The sequence below is a fragment of the Panulirus ornatus genome, chromosome 35 (assembly GCF_036320965.1).
Source record: "Panulirus ornatus isolate Po-2019 chromosome 35, ASM3632096v1, whole genome shotgun sequence".
In the NCBI taxonomy this organism is placed as follows: Eukaryota; Metazoa; Arthropoda; class Malacostraca; order Decapoda; family Palinuridae; genus Panulirus; species Panulirus ornatus.
The window spans coordinates 3,497,874-3,520,709 of NC_092258.1; the positions used below are offsets into that span (position 1 = coordinate 3,497,874).

General features: G+C 45.8%; 1 protein-coding gene across 4 annotated transcripts in view; it reads right to left on the bottom strand.

The window, feature by feature from the left end:
• dati (zinc finger protein datilografo) overlaps positions 1–22,836 on the bottom strand; it is an 804,480-nt gene that overhangs the window by 540,382 nt on the left and 241,262 nt on the right. The gene's annotated exons all lie outside the window — the stretch shown is intronic.

The window sequence follows — 22,836 nt, forward strand, 5'->3', positions numbered from 1 at the left end:
TTAATTCTTGATCTTAGAAAATGGAGAACGGTTCATCTGAAGATTCTACCAGCATGATATCCATTCTTGTTTAACAGCGATACTTCGGTTCCAGTGAACGACTCTAGCAAGTGTCTTATTCTAACAGCGTCTCTATGAAACTAGGTGGAGTATGTCAATAAAAGGGAGGGAACAAGGACCGGGTCATTAAAGCGTTTACTGCTAACGACCCTGGCGTTGTTACTGTTTATGGCACGACCTTCTGCTCGTTACCAGTACCCTCCTTTCTCTCAGTTCTTTACTCTGTTACTTTCTGCGTTACTTGCCGTAACACACGTTCGCAAAGCAGGAAGACAAGTCAGGAGTAACTGCTCCCTCCCACACAGAAATCAAATTCTGTTTATCAGTCCCAGTCTTCCAATGATGTTCAGGTCTCGAAATTCCAACAACTTCACCCATAAACCACCTCCAGTTAACGTCACAGAGGAGGAGGAGGAGGAGGAGGAGGAGGAGGAAGCTTTATATTTACGTACAAAATAATGCGCTTAAATCCCATATGTGGACACCATGTGCCAGAGAGCTAACCCCCTCCACACATACCAGCCCAGTCACTTGTTAAGATGTAATCCCGATGTGGGAGTTAAACACGAATTAAATTCTTTATAATGCGAGGGAGGGCGTCCCTAAGATGTGAGACTTCTTATCACGTCTTGGCTCCCTCCCTCCCTCCCTCCCTCCTCCACCTCCTCCTCCCTACCCCTACGCGTACACACCCTCCCTCCCTCCCTCGGTGCCTCTGTCGGGTGCTACCACCACACACCCACCCCACCCTACCCCCCTCCCTCCCATCCCTCCGTCTCAGACTTGTGGCACCACTAGTGCCGCTCACAGGCACCCTCCCCTCTACAACATTACCCCCTTGGCACCACGCTCCTGTCTGTGGCCTTACGGGAGACACTGCCCCCTCCCCGTCATCGTCGCCCTCAGAGCCATCTCTCACGGTAGCCCAGGTCTCCGAATCACTCCAGGAATAGAGAGCATAATCCCCCCCCCCCCCCAGATTACCAACAGTTAGAAACCCCCCTTTGCTTTTCCGGGGCATTTTTGTTGCCAACTCGGGCAGACGTGTTGGAAGCGTTTTGCTTGCTGTTCGCTGTTGCTGCCAGCCAGCCAGCCAGCCTTGCCTGCTTCCTTGCTTGTCTGCCTGCTAGCTGCTGCTGCTGCTGCTGCTGCTTCTGTAACATTATCCTGTGCATTCAGAGGTCGGCAGCTGCCATGCTTGCCCGCCTTCCTGTCCCGCATGCAAGCGAATGCAGCTGAACGCTCCTCACTGACACTCTTCTACACTACCGCCAAATTTCCGGCGAGGGGAGGGCAACGCTGGTATTCTAGAGACACGGCTGGTGGTGGAGGCACCTCCCTCTCTAATTCCCCGACTGGTGTAGACGATGAGCACCAGCGAGGACCGGGGGAGCCCAGGGAGGTCGGGAGAGGTTTGGTGAAAGGAGGAGCACGAAAGTCAGTGGGAGGCGGCGAGCGAGGGAGCACACAAGCAGAGTTGGGGTGGGTGCATACTGCTAAAAATAGTGCTGGTCTGCTTGCTTTCTTGCGACGGGGGGCGAACACGGCGCCCTCGTTCTACGTCTCCTCCTCCTCCTCCTCCTCCTCCTCTTCCTCCTCCTCCATGTTTGTCGTCTACCATCATCATCATCATCATCATCATCACGGCTTCTCAACAACACGACGTTCGGCGTGCGTGAAATCGAAGGCCTCCGGCGTCGTCGTCTTCGTCTTGTGTGTGTTTGTGGGTGTGTGTTTATGTTTTGAGTGCGTCTCACAGTCCGAGCACACACACACACACACACACACACACACACACACACACACACACACACATACATATATATATATATATATATATATATATATATATATATATATATATATATATATATATATATATATTAATGATACTTTCTCACCTAACCGCAAGGGACCAAGGAGTGGAAATTGAAAGGAGAGAGAGAGGGAGAGAGAGGGGTGATGCGGGGATGGGGGAATGGGGGTCGGGGAGGAGGAGGCCACACAGGCACGGACCGTGCAGATCATAAATATTACCCGAGATTAACAGTGATCGGGCGGTGAGCAGGCCCGGCCAGCTGGGCCCAAGTGATAAAACACGACTGACCTTCCGGTAGAGCGTTATTAATCTCCCTGACTAACATAAATAAGTCTCATTAGGAGTTGTCCCTCCACACACACACACACACACACACACACACACACACACACACACACACACACACACAAACTTGGCTCTCGGCCTCCGTGGCCGCGTCAGGACAATGCCAACCCACCGACAGTCTTCCCTCACGGCAAAAGCGTCTCTCTGCCAAGAGGCAGTTTGGGTGCTTCACCCCCATCCCCCCCACCCCAGGAGGGTGGGATGGGGGGATGGGGGAAGAGGAACCTGTACGCGACACGTTATGCTCCAAGCTAACGGGACAACGGTAAACGGCCGTTGTGGTAACGCAAGTGAACTACCCTCATGAAAGGAGACATAACATGGAGCTCGTATGACCTGGATAATAAATCGTGACTATGATATATATATATATATATATATATATATATATATATATATATATATATATATATATATATATATATATATATATATATATATATATTAGCAAATTGTGACGATGAGCTTAATGGAGAATACACAGTATAAAACAAAAGAAAACGGGGAAAGGAGGAGGGGGGGGGGCGAACGTCACTAATGTGTATAAAGATAAGAGGGTGGTATTTACCCACATACGCGATGGAGATGAGATGAACAGACTTAACCGGCCTCACCCACCCACCCATGTCCTCAATGATTTACTTATATGAGGACTGTAATATATATATATATTCACTCGTGAAGTGCAGTGTTAAGTCTTTACTTTACTTGTGACCAGAACTGACACGTAAATAGACTCAGCTCTAAGTGGTCTACTATAATGTGAACTGTAGTGTAAGTACGGTGTTCCTCACTTAAATGTACACTGTCGTATAAGTGCGGCGTTCCTTACTTAAGTGTACACTGGAGTATAAGTAATGAGCTCCTAAATGCCCTAGTCATTTGAGCACAGTTTGTAAGTAGTCTAATCATCCTTGTCGCACTTACATGCGGGCAATAAATGTAGGTAGCACGGTCTTCTATAACGTACTTATAAGTGAACTGTAGTATATAAGTAAACGATTCGAATCCTGTCGTGAGTCACTTGGAAAAAGAAATAAGTTATTGGAATAAGCAGCCAAGTAAACCAGACCCAGTCTGGTTTACTTGTAGGTAAACTTTGGTCTACGTCTACGAGTCTACTTGTTTCTGTCTACTTGTTTCTGTCTACTTGTATCAACTCTTAGCCGCAAGGTCACGCAAGAGCGTGGAGGTCGTGGCGTGGGTGTGTTATTGAGCCAGTATTGTGGCGTAGAAGCTGTGGCGTGTACCGAGGCGTGGACGATAAGGCGTGGGCGTTGTAATGTGTGTGCACGAGATGTGGCGTGGACGTTGTGACGACAGATACAGAAGCAGACAATCGTCAACACATAGAAACAGACACACAAAAAAAAAGACCCCAGAGACGTACTTACGGTACGATAACTACAGATATAGCAGCGCAACCATGCATACACAAACATACACAGACGTATTAACAGATAATCACACACACACACACACACACACACACACACACACACACACACATTGGAAAAGATAATCAGAAGGCAAAAGCGTGAGTGCTTGTAAAGATAAAATTATCCGGGTGGAAGAAAAACACGGATTCAAGGAAAGGAGATCATGTTTAACAATTTTCTTACAATTATAAGAAAAAAAAGGGAAGAAAATGGGTGGACTGTGTATCCAGAGTGCCAAAAAGCTTTTCGACACCGAAGCACGCGGGAGATCGGTAAGGCATCTAAATCTTCAGACTACAATGAGTGGGGTGTGGTGAACCTTGCAAAGAACATCACACAAGAGGAAAGGAACAAAGGACGCATGTCAGTGGAGCCCTCTCGAAATATGTGTGTGTGCGTGTGTGTGTGTGTGTGTGTGAGAGAGAGGGGGGCGGGGTGTCACCAGCGGCGTGCCACAAGGCTCAGCCCTGGCACCGCTGGTCTTATTAATCTTTATGAATGACTTGCCAGAAGGGCTAGACCCGATGCCTTAAACAGGGACCGAAGAGGACTGCGTCAGGTCACGAGGGGGGGGGGGGGGAGAGACCCTAGGCAGACTCCAGAGTTGAGCTGATACGAGGCTGATTAAAGACAACGAGAGAATCTAAACTTATAAAAGGATGGGACGGTGAAATTCGGCCTCAGTATGTATATTTGCCGACGGGAAAAAAGCCGAGTTCATACGTAATGTGTGAGGACCATGTCAGCAGTATCCCATCCTTGAACTGTAAGGTAAACAAACTGTATACTGGCAAACAGATTCCATTCTAAGTACAGGTGAGAGAATGCTCAGTAAGTTGTTTACAGGCGTCTAATAGACTAGAACTATGATAAGCTTCTCAGGTTAGGATCACCACAATTAGCGGTGCACAAGGAACAAGTAAAGAAGGTCCAGAGGTGGTCAGCTAACAGATGCTCCTGTTCTTACAAAAACTGAGTTACTGTCGCAGGCTAAGAGGCTATAAACTTGTCCACCTAAGAAGAAAGAGGAGAAAAAGTGACTTGATCACAACCTTAAAAGTCTCTGAACCAGACTGACGATGAAGTAGACAGAGAACATTTCTCCGAGATACAAAGTCAGAGCGACCACGAGACAGAGGAAAATGCGCCAAAAACGCACTGGGAAAGATGTAAAGACGTCCCTCTACAGTGTGAGAGCTGAGGATGACTGGATCAAGTTATGTAACAAAAATGTGGACAGAATACAGCTCAAACATTTGTATGACGTCAGAAAAAAATTCAAGAGATAGGGCCCCAAGAACGCAGAAATCCCTCCTAGACCAACTCAAATAAGTAACTATGAATACGTCATTAAACAAAGAGGAAAACAGACTTACAAATAAAGAGTCACACATACGCAAACCATGACACTGAGAGCCGACAATGGACAGTACGTGTGGGGACGGACGGGCGTATGTTGGGGCCATACGCCACTTAACCACACCGTCCAGGTTTTTACCACAAGCCCTCAGCAGCCTTTCATGGGCCACCCGCCGCACCGCCTCCCCTTTCTTGCCCTCAGCTCGCAAGTAAGGCGCCCTGACCATTGGCCGCACTCCCCTATACACACTACACACCCATACTAATGTCCCATGTAATGTGCCATCAAGCAAATCTCACTGTTGCCGTTGCTGTCCCCCAGTACGTCACCTTTCTCAAGAGACCATCAGGGTTTCTGTTATTTGGCTCCCCCCCTGTACTGTGGTCCGGCTGATAATCTCGATATAGACCATCAGGTCTTCTGTCATCCGTCCTTCCCATGTACTTTCCTCAAGCAGATAACCTCGTCACAGACCATCCGGTTTTATCTGTGTCCCCACGTCATGTATTGTCATACATTTCTCCATATCCCTACACCCATGCTGTTGTCCCATGCATGTGCTATCAAACACACTTCATTCATTCACCTACATTCTTATGGTGATCGAAGAGGGAGACAGCTAAGTCAGAGAAGACAAAGGGACGTCACACCAAATGTGCAACCCAAGGAAAATGCCACCACACAGAGACGAATGCTACCATATATGAATTGATCCACGGGCAGCGAGCGCGTCTTACGTGACGATAACTACTCCTTCACAAACACCGCCCTCGCCACATAAATGTAATAACCCCAAGGTTAACGAAATGCAAAATCAACCTAATGAATGAGGAGGAGGAGGAAGAGGAAGAGGAGGAGGAGGAGGAGGAGGAGGAGGAGGAGGAAGAGAATCTGGTGGTGGTGGCGGTGAGGTTCCGCTGACGTTATCAATAAAATTACCCATCCTAGGAGAGAGAGAGAGAGAGAGAGAGAGAGAGAGAGAGAGAGAGAGAGAGAGAGAGAGAGAGAGAGAGAGAGTATCCGCTGAAGTCTGCCATGAAGTAGTTATTGTGTGGGATCTCACACTTTCCACCAGACCCGTCATCACTAGTGCACTTGGGACGATTTAAGTTATTGAATCATTTTGTTTGATTGATTATTGAAAAAAAAAAAAAGAGGACGGTGTGGGAATCGACGTCGAATTTTTAATTATCTTTTATGAAAAAAAGTTCGTAATAGACCAAAGTTGCTTCAGAACTCTCTCTCTCTCTCTCTCTCTCTCTATACTCCCCCCTCTCTTTCCTCCTGAATCTCCCTCCAGTGCCCTCTCCCTCATCCTCCATCACACCGTCCACTCTCCCTCCATCAATGTCTCTCTCTCTCTCTCTCTCTCTCTCTCTCTCTCTCTCTCTCTCTCTCTCTCTCTCTCTCTCCCTATAAAAACTCCACCGTCCCCTACACCACAATGAGCATCTTGGAGAGTGAAGGTAAAAGAATGTGGACATAAGCAACGCGCGATAATCAACCAGACAAGGAGAGAGGGAGGGAGGGAGAGGAGGAGGAAGGGAGGGAGGGAGTGAAGGAGGGAGGGAGAGTAAGAGGGAGAGGGAGAGAGAGAGAGAGGGAGAGAGGGAGAGGGGTGAGAGAGGGAGAAAATTGTGCGGTCAAATATACAGTAATTGCAGTCGGAGAGAAAGTAAAATAAAAAAAAAGGTTTAAAAAAAAAGACGAGATAAAAAGGAAACCTTATTGGTGGTCAGCCGGGCGTTAGGTCGAGTCGTTAGCCGAAGCATCGTTCACTTTTGCCTTTTGAACACTCATTAAGGTGTAGTTTGGACCACCAATCCATCCCCCCCCTCTCCCAACCACACCCTCACCCTCCCAACCCCAAACCCCCCAACCTCTTTTTTTATTCGTGTTTACTGACCGATTTGTAAAGGAATGGACTTAAAAATGGAATGCGTGTGTATATATGTAAGAAAAATAATGGACTGAGGGTAGAGCAATGACCGGTGTATGCTTCGACCATTCTTTGGTTACGCTACAAAATGAGACCAAGAGGACTTGAACCTTTGCAACCCTGGCCAGGGGCCAGGGTTCTTCATGTTGGCTCCACTGATTTGGGTTATGCTTGCCGATGGCAATGCTGATATCAGACGCGAAATAATAATAATAATAATAATAATAATAATAATAATAATAATAATAATAATGATAATAATAATAATAACGATATCAATAATAATAACAATAATTGTATCAATAATAATAATAATTATACTACTACTACTACTACTACTACTAATACTAATAATAATAATAATAATACTAATAATAATAATAATAATAATAATAATAATAAAAATGATAATGATGATATTAGTAACAATGATAATAACAATAGTTTTAACGATTATTATTATTATTATCATTATTGATATTATCATCATTATTACTATCATTATGAATAACAACAATAACAATAATTGTCATCATGATGATAATACAATATCAATAACATCATGAATATCATTATCATCACTATCATCATTATTATTATTATTATCATCATTACTATTATTATCATCATAATGGATATCATTATTATTATCATTATAATAATGATAGCCTCACCAACACTGGCTGAAATGACACACAGATATTGGACCACACACACTAGAAATGTGCATCTTAATGACCCCTGACTCATGCAGAAATAAACTTGATATAACCATAAGACACAACCGATATATATATATATATATATATATATATATATATATATATATATATATATATATATATATATATATATATATACATTCTTTTTGCCCTCCCCCATACATTTTTGTTATTTCCCGCATCAGCGAGGTAGCGTCCGGAAATTTTCGAATGCCACGGGACACGTAGTAAAGTGTTATTAACCGGCCCAAACTACCGGATTCCTGCGACTTTCCCTGTCATTTGATAATCCCTTGGACGGATCCATTATATGTAATCGGGGTGTGAGGGTATGGCCAAAACCACCAGATGACGCACTTTCGGTCCACTGAGAACACTGAAAATGGCCCGAATGTAAAAGAAAAAAAGAAAGGGATTAAATTTATGGGACTTGGTGTAAAACATTCATTGCCCGAACGTTCATCACCTCCGGCTGGTCAACGAAGAACTACGCACCGGGTTTCGAAGAGGGAGTTTGTTCCCGATCTGCCACGACGAATTACCCATTCCCGCACTGCTCGATGGATGGTAAGACTATGTAGGCAGTCTCTGTGGTGGTGATGGTGGTGGGTGGTGGTGATGGGAGGTGGTGGTGGTGATAGGAGGTGGTGGTGGTAATGGTGGTGTTGGTCGTGCCCATTTACTGCATAGTCGTGTATATATATATATATATATATATATATATATATATATATATATATATATATATATATATATATATATATATATATTTACGAAAGCTGTGTGTGGTGTGTGTAACACTAAGCGTGTGTGTGTGTGTGTGTGTGTGTGTGTGTGTGTGTGCCTGAGGTGTGGGCGGGTGTGTGTGTATGTGTGCCAAAGTGAGGGTGTGGGTGGGTGTGTGCGTACGTGAAGGAGTGGGCGTGTTCTAAGGTGTGGGTGTGGGTGGGGTGACCCAGTGTGGGCGAGTACCGGCAACAGGATGCTGCCCTCTCTCCCTCCCTCCCTCCCCACCGTCATGCCCCACCCAGGCAGGAACAGCCCGGAGGTTCTGTGCCCTCCCAGCTTCCGTCCGTCGCGTCGAGGTGTTTGGCGAAGTGCTTGCAAGAAGTTAAATTTAGGGCGTTGCGGGCGGGCGGGCGTGGGTGGTTGGTTGGTGGTGGTGGAAGAGAAGGCGCGGCGGGTAGAGGGAAGTTCTGGCTCCCCACGCCCTGTATGGGCTCTCCCCACGCCGCTGTCGTCGCGGCTCCTGCTGCTCAGAAGACTCGGTTAAAATACATTTGAGGACAAAGCGAGCGATTTATAAAATCAGCGATCACGTTGTCTCTGCCGTGAACCAGGCTCTCTCTCTCTCTCTCTCTCTCTCTCTCTCTCTCTCTCTCTCTCTCTCTCTCTCTCTCTCTCTCTCTCTCTCTCTCTCGTATAGTTAAGATTAACTTCTTCCTTCCTTAGCTGACATAGGCATGCATCATCGAATCCATCTTATATGAGGGCAGTGAAGGCCAAGGGGCCTACGCAGAGGAATACGATACACTAGACAAGATCAATATAGATCTTGAGCACAGTTGGGGAAACAGGATATATATATAATATATATATATATATATATATATATATATATATATATATATATATATATATATATATATATATATAAGAAATAATTCAGTTACTGCGTTCAGTGACCTGGACGCATTGCGTTCTTGGCAGTGAAGAGAAAGGGGGTTATCACGGGCCTCTGTAGTCGAAGGGAATGGGGAGAGAGAGGGGGTGGACGAAGGGTACCTGAGTACGTTCAGCAGTGAACGCCAGGGGGGGGGGGGGGAAGGGAGGCGGAGTTCAAAACCCGGAAGATGAGCTGAACACACAGGGTGGAGTGTGTGTGTGTGTGTGTGTGTGTGTGTGTGTGTGTGTGTGTGTGTGCGGGATGGCGGACGAGGTGGGTAGAGGGAACTAAAGAAGTGGAGGAAGCCTGGTGAACACACGCACAAAAATGAGGAGCGAGTGATGAACAGGAGTGGAACAGCATCAGCTGGGGTGCAGAAATGAACAGATGCGGACGAAACCTTCAGACGGAGATAAAGAGACTGGGAAAACGGATGAACAGAGGTGGATCAACCTGGGATCAGAATGAACAGAAGGTGGAGTGAAGATAAATGGACAGAAGCGGTTCAAGGCAAGAGCAGGGCTGTTCTGAACATCAAAGAAATGGTTGGTTGAGGTGAGAGAGAGAGAGAGAGAGAGAGAGAGAGAGAGAGAGAGAGAGAGAGAGAGAGAGAGAGAGAGAGAGAGAGAGAGAGAATGGGTCAGAGGAGAGATGGGGAGGAGAAGGCAGGAGTGGGGGAAAGGGAAGGTAAGAGCTGGGTGAGTGAATTGTTATGGGGAGGAAAGCTGGAGGGAAGGAGAGGGGGGAGAAAACAGGTCAAGAGGGGAGTAGAGGAGAAGGGAGCTGAGGAGTGGGGAGCTGAGGAGTGGGGAGCTGGGGAGTGAGGAGCTGGGGTGAGGGGTATAAGAGAGGTGGGGTGAAAGTTAAAGAGAGCTGGGGTGCGTGAGGGAGAGAGATGGGATAAGAGTGAGAAGGAGATGGGAGAGAATGGCAGGGGAGAACTGGAGTGAAGGAGGGGGCTGGAGTGAGGGTGAAGAAGTGTGGTGAGAGTGAGGGGAGGCAGGGAATAAATGAGGAAGGGAGCTGGGGTGAGAGTGAGGAAGGAGAACTGGGGATGTGAGTGAGGAAAGGGGAACTGGGGGTGTGAGTGAAGGCGGGGGGGTGATTGGGATGAAGATGAACGAAGGGAAGCTTGGGTGAGAGTAAGGGAGAGGGGAAACTGGGGTGAGAGTGAGAAGGGGGAAGGGCTTGGGTAAAAGTGAAGTAGAGGTAGCTAGGAAAGGAGGGGTGGGCTGGGGTGAAAGTATGGAGGGGAGAACTGAGAGAGAGAGAGAGAGAGAGAGAGAGAGAGAGAGAGAGAGAGAGAGAGAGAGAGAGAGAGAGAGAGAGAGAGAGATAGAGAGAGAGAGAGAGGGTGGTTGCTGTGTATTGCAGGAGAGAGATGGAGGCGAACAAAGGGAGAGGATATGGCCTTTCATTTTTTTATTCTTATTTTTGGCAGACGGGGAGAAAATCTAGAGAGTGAGAGTTAAGCCCCCCATGTTTCCAATATTTTTTATGGTAAAAAAAAGTGCGCTAAGAAATACCGCAGTGATATGCAACACCACACTGCACTCCACGACGGACGCGGTACAATACAATACCAAATAAAATACTAAATACAGTACTAAATACAGTACTAAATACAGTACAAATCACTCACGTACAAACATCAACCACTGATGTGATGTTTTCAGATATGAGGGATCACGTAACGTCACGATGTAATATACATGAGTGAATTTTTTGGAGTACTGTAGTACTGTGGGCATTGCCATCTTTTATAATCAATGACACATCCCAAAAAAAATAAACGAGCTTATTGATTAGTGGGATGCGATCATCACGTCTAACGCGCGTTTATCAGGACTGATCAGCAGCCTTTACAATCTCTTTCTTCATCCACTTCCTCGTGTCAAAGACTTTCTATGATCGGTATAGCTATAGGTATTAGCTATAGGTATATTGTCACTCATCTACACGGCAGTTTCTATGGCATCGCATTCAAACAGCGCCCTTGCCGTCTTGCCTTATGAAATCTGTATTCACCACCTTCATGTTCAGGGCAGAGCCACTTTCACCATCATCATATTCAGGAGAGAACAATTTCCACCTTCACTGTTCAGTATAGAACATTGTTCATCCTTCTCATGATCTGGATAGAAACAATTTCCCTCTTCATGTTTAGGATCCCAACAATTTTCCTCTTCGTGTTTAGGATCCCAACAATTTTCACCGTCTTCGCGTTCAAGACGGGGAAGCCCCATCACCCTCATCATGTTCACCACGGAACAGTTTTCTTGGAACATTTTCATTTTCACGACGGAACAGCACTCTCATCCTCTTCATGTTCACAGCAGAACAGTTTTCCCTCCTGTTCATGCTCATGATAAAACAAATCTCACCCTCTGCATGTTCACGATGAGGCAATTTCCTGTTCTCTTCCACAGTAAAATCAAAACACTTCAAGAACAGGAAGGACATCGGGGCTGTCATAACGGGGAACACAAATACGAAGGAACTCAATAGTCGCAATGTTTTCATCACGAATGTGCAAATAAAAAAAAAGTTTCATTTAACTGCACCTCATGTAATGCACTCTCTCTCTCTCTCTCTCTCTCTCTCTCTCTCTCTCTCTCTCTCTCTCTCTCTCTCTCTCTCTCTCTCTCTCTCAGGTCAAAGGCCAAAGCCATCATACCTAAGGGGGAAGGGGTCGTACCGTCGTGTTCAAGGGGGTCGAACACTCGACTAAACAGTTTAGCGTCGCGCTCGCTGGACTGTCATAACTTGCGAGACGCTAGGAGACTCGAACCCTGGACGGCTACGGTAGGTTGACACCTGAGCCATCACCAATAAGGTCAGAGCTGAGGTGCTGCAGTCGTCGAGACGACCACTTAAATAGTGAGTGGCGCTTAGACTGGACTGGAGGTGGGACGCGATCGCTGGTTCGCGTTTTCAGTCGCGAGTGCCACACAGAACGGTGCCACTGTCTCTAGTGTCACATGAAATGGCACTAGAATCACTAGCACCACTATCTGTAGTGCCATACGGTGCCACACAACTGTTGGCGAGGTTAATAAAGCCAAGACCATAAGTGCTTCAACCACTGGTGCCACAGTTCCCTATTAGGGCCCTTTACTAAATTACTCTGACCTCGTACATATCACTCAGTGATTTACCATGACCCCAGCATGGCATCCAGTGAGTTACTTAATCCCTAACACAACAAGTCATGAGTTACCGTAACTTTATAAGAGCCAGTCTAATCATTGCATATGTCAGGCACATACTAACAGAAAGACAGATAACTAAATATATATGGACCGCACACTTGCTTGTTACTGCAAGAAATACAATGACTTGACCACCAATTTTGCCCTCCTGTACGAGAGTGACCAGGCCAGGTCGAGGTGATACGAGAGGTCAAGCTTGAAAGCCATGACTCCTCTTCCTGATGTGTCATGACCCTCTTCCTGTTGACCTTTCCTGTACAAACCCACGCGACACACGTCCATTACTAGTATTGTACGTTTTTCTGTAGACTGACGCCACACTCCTGTCATCATTATCAATGATGTAAATTTTATCGCATACGTCATAGCACCCTACTGTGTGTGTGTGTGTGTAAACTGTGGAAGCCTGAGACACTATACAGTAGCATCCCACTATGGCCTCATTAAGCATCTGTACCTCTAGCTCATCAAATGACACACCTAGACACATTATTCCCTCAGACGGGCACTCTGGGCTACCGCCCGAGGGGCGACCAAGATGCCTTACCAGCGGGTGTTGGGATGTGACGTAGGTGTTTAGTGCGTCGGATGCTCACGGCACCTCATTGGCAGAGGTTCAAAATACGACACACACACACACACACACACACACACACACACACACACACACACACACGCCAAATGAACCAGCCCGCCGGCCAAGCAAGCAACCGAGTTGGATCCCTAACACATACAGGTTCGATCTATGGAGCGTCTGATACCACACGCGAGGATGGAACTCCAATATTTAATCTTGGAAATACAATCGTACATGTTCTTTTGACTCCTAGCAACTGTTTAGAGCTTTAGTGGGATACGATCCTGACTGATCAGTGTTGAATTTGTCAATGATATACTTTTGAATTTGATCTTTTCGGTTTAGAACGCGTTAATTCAGTGAGTGGCTTCGTTGTTCTAATTCAAATATCACATTAGCAAGACTTCTTGAGTTCGACAGTCATACGGGCTCAGGGTATGGTGGCCCTGCCTTTGACCTAACCCCGAAGGGTTACAGGCCAGTGAGAGTGGAAAATCAAGTATTACACAAAGTACATCAACTGTTCATTATCTTAAACGATGAGAAAACAATTAAACAGAGCAAATAAATGAACTAGAAAAAAAAGACTCATATCAAAACAGCTGAAGGAGCTAAACACTATTGATTCAAAGAATCATACTGAAATCTAGATTTTTCTTATTTACATTTGCCCCGGACTGGTCACCTCAAGCTCCAGTAAGGAAGACCCTGGTAGTCTGAGCACATATGGCTCAACATGAGGCCCACATTACTGGCTTCACCTAAAGAGCTCATCCCATTGGGATCAGACCCCGCAATCAACAAGCAAGCATAACCCAACACTTATTTTGAAGACCTCCTTCTCGATCGTACCCCCAAACGTTTAACGACTCCCAGAAGCTTAGAATACCGCAAAAGCTTCAGGCTCCCAAAGCATCTTGAATATTAGGAATCCGTCACACGTCAATACAAATATTCGTTCATCAATCCAGTCTTAAAGCTAATAGATATGCTCATGGGTACACTTGAGTTTGATTCAACACAGAAGCACTGTGGGTCATGCCAGACGTATACCGGGCACCACAAGAGGGCCTGGAAACCCTCTGAGATGGGAGGCGAAGAAGAATACAACAGCAAATTTCCTATTTCTCATACCGGTGTAAATTGGGTTCCGCGTACACCCGCCACTTGGATTTGTGAGGCAGCCATAAATCCTGCCCTTAATGGTCCCTGGTACTGGGAGAGTCCAAAAGAGAACCGGCGTGTTAAATAGCCTAGCCTTCCCCTCCTCCCGAGTTGGAGAATCAACTGCCTTAAGGAATCGCGTCGTCCAAGCGCTTGCTTGAGCTACGGCGAACCAAAGACTCGCACTCGTCACGGTTATTTTCAAACATCACGCCTGACACGCAAAACACCGGTGTGAAATTTCCCCATCACCAAAAACACATTTTCGCGTTGCTCTCTCTCTCTCTCTCTCTCTCTCTCTCTCTCTCTGCTTATGAGCGGCCACGACCCGACCGGCTGATAAACTGACCCATATCACCTTCTTACAAAATGCCGGGAAAGACTGTAAACTAGAACTCCTCAGCAACCAACCAGAGACGAGATCTCTCCAAGGGACTGAGGGTTGCCCCCAGACGCGTCCCCCAAACTGCTACTTAACGCGTCCACTTCTCTCGCAACGAACCTGCTCCGTTCTCAAACTGATCTACTCCTGTAGATGCCTCTACGGAGATCAAAACACTGGCTTCCTTACAGACACTCGCTAGAAACTGAGGAAATTGGGTAAGAATGTCATGAAAGAAAGTTATTTCCAGGCTATCTATAGGGACAGATAGAGAGATAACGTCCAAGAAATCTTGACGAAGAGCAGAACCGGAAGGCTGGAAATACTTCGAAAAAATTGGTGTTTTCCAGGATAGATTGGGATGGCGCCAACGGGGCTTCTCACTTCCCTCACAGATCGAGGTGGCGAAAATCATATCGTATTATCTGGCTACAAGGCTGAGGTACTTCCTATATGACTCTTTAGAAGCTACAGCTCTAGCTAAAACGTTAGCTATGTAGCGAACCAAATAAATGCTAAGCCATAATATATGGATGAACGAAGACCCTGGCGCTCTGAATGTCTAATGGAGTCAGCTGCCTATGTAGTTACAAGATCCAGTTGGTTGTACGGCTAGATGGTTATAAGCGCCTCTTGGTTAAACAGAAGGCTGAATCTAAGGACCTGTTGGTTATATGGGTGGCTGTCTGTAAGATCTCTTGTCTATATAACTGGCCGACTGTAAAACCCTCTACGCTGTATGGCTGGCTGGCTTTAAGACCTCCTACCTATATGGCTGGCTGGCTATGAGACCTCTTAGGGGTAAGGTTGGCTGTCTATAAGACCTCCAACCTATATGGCTGGCTGGCTATAAGACCCCTTAGCTATATGGCTGGCCGGCTATAAGACCTCTTAGCTACATGGTTGGCTGGCTATAGAAGCCTGTTGGCTGGCTGGTCGGCCGGCCGGCTGGCTGGCAGGCAGGCAGGGAGGCAGTTTGGGGAGGCTGTCCATCACTTCGTAAAAAGAAAAAAAAAAAGTCTCCCCCTTCTCTTTCCTTTGTAACCTCTACAATTTTTACGCTAGAGAGAATTTCCCTTGGCATGTTTCCCTCCTGTAGCACCAGGTGGGGGGGATGGCCTCCCTCAGAACCTCCGGCAGGGTGCTCTCCACCATGTTCAATCCGCACTAGATCTAGAGCACCCACACTCCTCCTTACCAGGGGGGCTGTCCTGGTTCATCCCAGCCCTCACGACCGTGGGTGGGGTCCTGACTGAACACAGTCCTCATTCACGGTGGGGGGGGTTACTGGTTGAACCCTAGTCCTCATTACAGGGGTAGCGGTTCGCCTCAGTCCTCATTATACGGGGTATTGGTCCACCCTAGTCCTCACTGCCTAGGGTACTGGTTTACCCCAAGTCCTCATTACCAGGATCCTGGTCCATCCCAGTCCTCACTATCGGGAGATCACTATCTGGGCCCCCCTCATGATCCTATGCGTCACCATCCGGGGCTCCGCTTGATCGCCACCTTCACTATCCGGGTCCTTCATAACTTGTCTTCTCTATTCAGGCCCAAGCCGGGTGCTGTACCTAACTGGGACCCATGCTACTAATGATGAATGACTTGGAGACGCAACTGGCCAGCAGAATTCAACTCAGGAGATCTAGCAAGGCTTCGTTAAAGGCAGACTGTCTAAAAAAGATTCTAAAGAGATATTGACAGACTGACGGAGTGATTACAGACGTGGCAAGTGGAACTGACCGTAGACTTAAGGATAGCAGTGCAAACTGGAGACGAAAAACTAGCTATGGTTATGAAATTATCGGTGGACCGCCATTAGAAGGGGGAAAAAAACAGAACTTAGATTATCAGTAATGATCAAAAATGCGATTAAAAATCATTAATTGCACCTGATGAAGACTATAACCTGCAAAGTTGTACAGGAAAAAATACAAACTAAAAAAAGAAAAAAAAAGCAAAGAATATAATTCTCACTCTCCTTAGTCAGACCTTAATCAAAATACGCTTTGCAATTCTGGATTTTCTGGTCACCACAAACTTGATGGAAGACAATGAAAAACTTGAACGAATACAACAGTGTGGGTGTAAGTCAGTGACAACGGCGCTGCAGAGGGAGATGAAACTTAGTACAGATCTGGGTGGAATGAAGACGGCCTCTTGGACCAATGAAATGATCCAGCCCACGTTCAAGGCCGACCGCAAGCCAGCCGATCACAATAATGATAAAACTAATGATAATAATAATAACAATAATAATAGTGATAATATAATAATAATAATAATAATAATAATAATAATGATAATAATAATAATGATAATAATATTAATAATGATAATAATAATAATCATATCACACTAAATAATTTCAGTTCTATTATCATAATCACCAATTATCCTTATTATCATGATTATCAACGCTATCTTTACATTTTTCCAATGTTCATTATCGTTATCATAATGAATATCACATCATTGCTTTCTCCATAACATGCCATCAATTTGAGATATACACAACAAGTTAAGAAATCTAGGCCCACATTTTATATATATATATATATATATATATATATATATATATATATATATATATATATATATATATATATATATATATATATATATATATGGATTTCTTGCCAACACACGCACGGCTGTTCCAAAAACTGTGGGAGTGAGGAATATTTTGCCTTCCACCCCATCTTATCTTCCAAACTCCAATAACAAGCAAAAACCAGGAACCTCTATTTTTGCCCAGATTTCACGGCATATTTTCTTACCAACTGCAGGTGGAAAAAAAAAAAGTGGAAACATATTGCTATTTTCTACCTATTTTTTCCCCCCTTTTTCCTTCCCCCCCCCCACCCCCCTTAGCCTATTTCTGCCCCCTTCCTAACCCCCACCTCCTCTCACAATGGTAAGTAATAATGAGGCGAATCAGGTCTACTCTGTCTCCTGTTATTGCTCATTCTCAGGGCAGGTCATGATGGACCAGCGAAGAGGGATGGGAAAATAGAATAAAAAAAAAGAGCCAAAAGAAAAAAAAAAGAATGATGAAAATACGCAACATGAAAATATCGTAGGAAAATGAAACGAGGGGAGAGGCCTTTGTTAAAGAGAGGGGCAGGAGGGAAAGAGAGAGAGAACACATGGAAGTGGATATTGTCGATTAAAATATAGAACGAGGGCAAAAAGGGGCCGTGTAAGTGGGAGAATTAATGGAAAAAGGGACAGTGAAAGCAGAGGATAAAAAAAAAAGAGGGGAGGAGTCATAGAAAGAATAACAATAAAGAGACACAATAGAAGGCGAATGAAACTGGTGGAAAGCGTAGGAAAAATTGAATAAACGCCATGGGTGATAGGAAGTTAACAAATACAAAAGGAAACTAGGAGAGGATAGGAGAAGCAAAAGGGAATTGGGGATAAAGCCTGATGACGAATATCTGTGGAAGCAAAAGGAAAATTGAATGAGCGCCACAGGGGATGGGAAAGATGGGACAGAAAAGAGGGGGGATGGAGAACCTAGGAGAAGAAAAAGAGGGAAGGGGCGTGAACGACGAAGGCACAGAAGGGGGATAGCAAATAGAGCAAGGGTGAAAAGAGTCATAGCAAATATAGCAGCTGAAAGAGAAATAGCAAATATAGTTCAGTGAAGGAGAGGCAGGCATACAGACTGAGTGAAAGGTGGGATAGCAGGCAGGCCTGGTGACGGAAAGGAAGGAAGGACGATGAATGCAGCACGTGAAGGAAGGAGAGCAAGTATAGCCACTGGATGAAAGAAATAAGGGCAATGGATCTGAAAGAAGCAGTGATCTATACGATTATGCAAGGGGTGGGGACGTTAAAGATGGTGATTTATGGATAACACATTTAGAAACGCGATGGTTAGTGTAGGAAAGGCGTGCGAATGCGTCATGAGAGAGAAGTTGAAACACGGATAGAGGTGGACGGTGAGAGAAGCAGATGCTGAATGGATGAAGAACACGCGAACGAGAAGAAGAGGAGGAGGGCAAAATCGAGGAGATCTTAATAGAAAAAACGAGCAGAATGAAGGAATCAGAAGAAAGAAAAAAGAAATCATTGAACAAAGATATAAAACAAGTGGAAGGAGCAGAGATAATAATAAGAGTAGATTATAAAATGGGGTGCAGAGGGAAGGAGAGGAGAGGCGATGAGAGGGAACATCAGAGAAGGACGAAGAGGTATTAAGGAAAACAGGAGATAGCATGGATGACACTTAGAATGAGAAATGATAAGAAATGTGAGGGGTAAGACAGGGAAATACAGTGAGTGAGAGAAAGAGAGGGAAGGCGTGCAAGGGAGGGGAAGAGGAAGAGGAAGAAGAAAAAGGACACTTGTGGCTTTAATCTGAAGACTTTGAGAGGTAATGACAAAAAGTTATCCCTGCACGAAAGGGGATTCTCAAAAAATGCAACATCTCACACAGGAGTGACGCAGGAAGGCCATAAGTGGTAGAATATAATGCTTGCCACCTCTAACAGTCTTCCGATGTCATGATCTTAATCATCGTTATGTTGTCTCACTCGTTACATGATAAACCGAACTTATATTCTACAAAAAGAATTTACAGTTACATATCATAAGTTGCCTTCGTATGGAGAGAACGTGTATCCGGCACATTCCGTCCTGGCTCTGGTGAGATTCTGAAGACTTGAGAATGTTAATTTCTCAAGCACGACGGTGTTGGCCTCTGACCTGAGCGTTCAGGGTCGAGCCAGAGGCCAGCAAACCTCGTGTTCAAGATGGCTGCCAGTATGTCTTTCGGAACAAGCCAGAGGCCAGGTCGTCACACCTGTTAGAGTGACGCTCCATGGGCCAACCACACCGTTGTAAGTGTGACATGACAACACCCCAGGTACGAGGGGTCGGAGGTTCCACCTTGCTGGATGAATACATTGAGTTCGTCTCATGAAACGCTGTTTCCTGCACCTCTCTCACAACACACACACACACACACACGTTGGTAAAGAAACACCCCACCACTTAACTCCTGCGCACTTTCACGGGAGCCAACTCCTTCCATATATATATAAGCTACGCCCCACTCGTACCTACGTGCACCAATCGGTAAAGAAAAGGCCATCAAAACACCTACACTTATACCTACAATGTACTTATAAAGTACGAACATTGCTGGTCTAATCATTTTGGACTCTGTCCTAATAAACATCTCTCTGGGGAGGTCTTATTTCTCTCTCTCTCTCTCTCTCTCTCTCTCTCTCTCTCTCTCTCTCTCTCTCTCTCTCTCTCTCTCTCTCTCTCTCGTTTGAGCCTTCCTGAGTGTTGGATGGCTTACCACACAGGCGGTGGACACTCTAAACAGCCTCTGAGCGTTTGAAATATCGTGTATTCACGGGGCACTCAGGGAGGAACGACAGCACGATCATTCGTGTCTCGTGGATTTGGCATTAAAACTGCGAAAATTTTGACGCCTCGGCAAAAGGTGAGACACGTGGCTGATCGACTGGGTCACCCATGTTGGCCAAACTCTTCTTGTGAGGCAAGGAGGAGACGCGTGTGAGTTGTTGCTTGTGTTTGGCACTTGAAGAGGAAGAGGTGCTTGCCACTATGAGCGGTGGGAGCAGTGAATTCATTCTGGGTGGTACGGAGTGATGATACAAGCGAAGGGCATCATCATTCCCTTGGAGCCTGCAGGTACGACTGCTGAGTACGACGGTACGACTCTTGAGCACGACGGTACGACCCTTGGGCGTATATGACAGCCTGGTCTTTGACATGATAGGTTAATGGCTAGGCTGTCGTCCCCATGTAGTCATACCCATTTGTGCTCGAAGGTCGTATCGTCGTGTTCAAGTTGGGTCGTTGTATCACCATGAGAGTAAGACTCGAGTACTGGGATCGGTCTGGTATCAATCATCCGCAAACGACAGTCGGTCTTCGTGAAAATAAAAGTAATGAATTGGTCAAAATTTGGTAAAGTAACTGGATACTGAAACAGAGTAAAGAGGAAGAAAATCTGGAGGCAGCGAAGGGAAATATGACCATGTGTGTATGTAAGTATGTGTGTGTGTGTGTGTGTGTGTGTGTGTGTGTGTGTGTGTGTGTGTGTGTGTGTGTGTGTGTGTGTGTGTGTGTGTGTGTGTGTGTGCGTGTGTGTGTGAAGGCTAACCACACAACAAGAAAAAGAAAAATTCACCACCTTTAGTATATGATGTGCAACACGAGACTAAAAGCATTGTACGATGAAGAAAAACCTTCGGGAAAACTACCCTATCTTAAATACGTAACTGACCATGAGTCTATGTGGTGAGGATACGACAGCGCTAACAACAAATGGATGATGAACACGTAAAGGTTCTTGGGTAGAGAGAGAGGTGGAAGTGAGCGCTGCTGAGGCGGCAGGCTGGTGGACGCGGGGGAACTGGAGGGGATCCTGACGGATTTAATATAATTATTGTATCGATGATGCTTCCTACCACGCATGAATTAACTGATGCATACCGGTGGTACAGTGCTGATGGCAGACGCATAAAGCACTTTTAGATTACGCAAATGAGTGAAATTGATGGAAGGAATGTTGTGCTGGACGGTAAAGCGAGAAGCGGTCTGAAATGATGGGTTGTCAGGGGATGATGTTCGGGCAGTGTTTAGTACTGTTAATCCCTGGTATATAGTCTGTGGTGGGAGGGAGGGTGTTCAGGGGAGAGCCAAGTGATCGGAGGTGATAGGCCGCCGAGATAACAAGGAGCAGCCGGGGATACACTGATCGGGGATCATATGCAGGAATGAACGAATTTCCAAACGAATTTGATACACCGAAGTGGATGAGACACAGATGGGTGGGGACGAAGACCCTTACAGTGATGAGTTACAGTATGCGTCAGGCCAGCTGGTGGCGTGAGAGAGAGACACACACACAGGCTCTTGGTTAGAAGACAAGCGTGCCCTGACATTTCTGTGGCTTCTTTTTATACAAGGGATTTATGGGAGAGCCTGGGTGGGGTATATACACAAATGTAAAAGCATACAGAGGAATTCAAACAGCAACAGACCGCTAGGTCATACGAAGAGTTAGTATCAGTCTGGGAATGGAGGAAGAGAGCTATGGTCCTGGGAGACACGAACCTTCGTGATCATGAGGGAGGCTATGACTAAACATCTACCACAGGGACGGTGCCTGACGGAGGGGGAACACGGAGTAAGAAGTGTGGATAAGTATCAAGCGCAACAGAAGGCTGGAAATATCAGTTAACTGGGGGACAACTCGTAAGATGGTGGAATCACTGGATGTCTAGATGGTACGTCTAATTTCAGGGAGGTGCGGTGCTTTCAGGAGACCGATGCAGAGAAGCAATGCCTGTTCCTGAAGGCCCCTGTTGGCAGGCTGTCAGCCTACTCTAGGGTACGACCAGAACACGGGTGTTCCATATGATCTTTCATCTACTTACGTGTGTGGAATACGTATGGCGGACACAGTGAGAAGATAAGGATGGTTAAAACGAGGGTACGGCGAAAACCATAAGGTCAAACGTAAATCCGCGGAGCTCTGAGAGTGATGGACATATGGATGGACGAAGAAGCTGGAGGAGGAGGAGGAGGACGAAGGAGTGGATGGAGTTTCTATGAGTAAGATGAATGGAAGAGGAGGAGGAGGAGGAGGGAGGAACCACATGAGGTCACGGTGAAAGGACAAAGCCAAGGAGTCTTTGGGTGTGAGTGGAGTTGCCATAGTAGACTGTACGAAATAATTGCAGGAATTAAGGATCTTTGGGTGACAAGGGAGATGTAGAAAGAAAGACATCATCAACGACTTATACAGAATGCATGACTGCAAGAGACTGTAAACTAGCGATGGTCAGCGACCATATACCCTTGACGAAGAACGGTGCATAAGAGATACGACGAAGAACCGGAATAATCAGTCCTCGTCTTACTTACTTATGAGCGAAGGAGACCAGGTCACTAGTCCTCCTTCCAACCAAGATACACTTATCACTACAGTCATCACTAAGATAAGGTACTTACCAAACCGTAGCCGCTATTGCTCAGAAAAGATAGCGTTTTCAATACGTGCCGACCAAGATAATCATGGCATTGTCTTCATCTTGTTTAAAGAGGGGTAAGAGTTAACCATCTGGTGCTATACATAAGGAACGAGGTAACCATCTG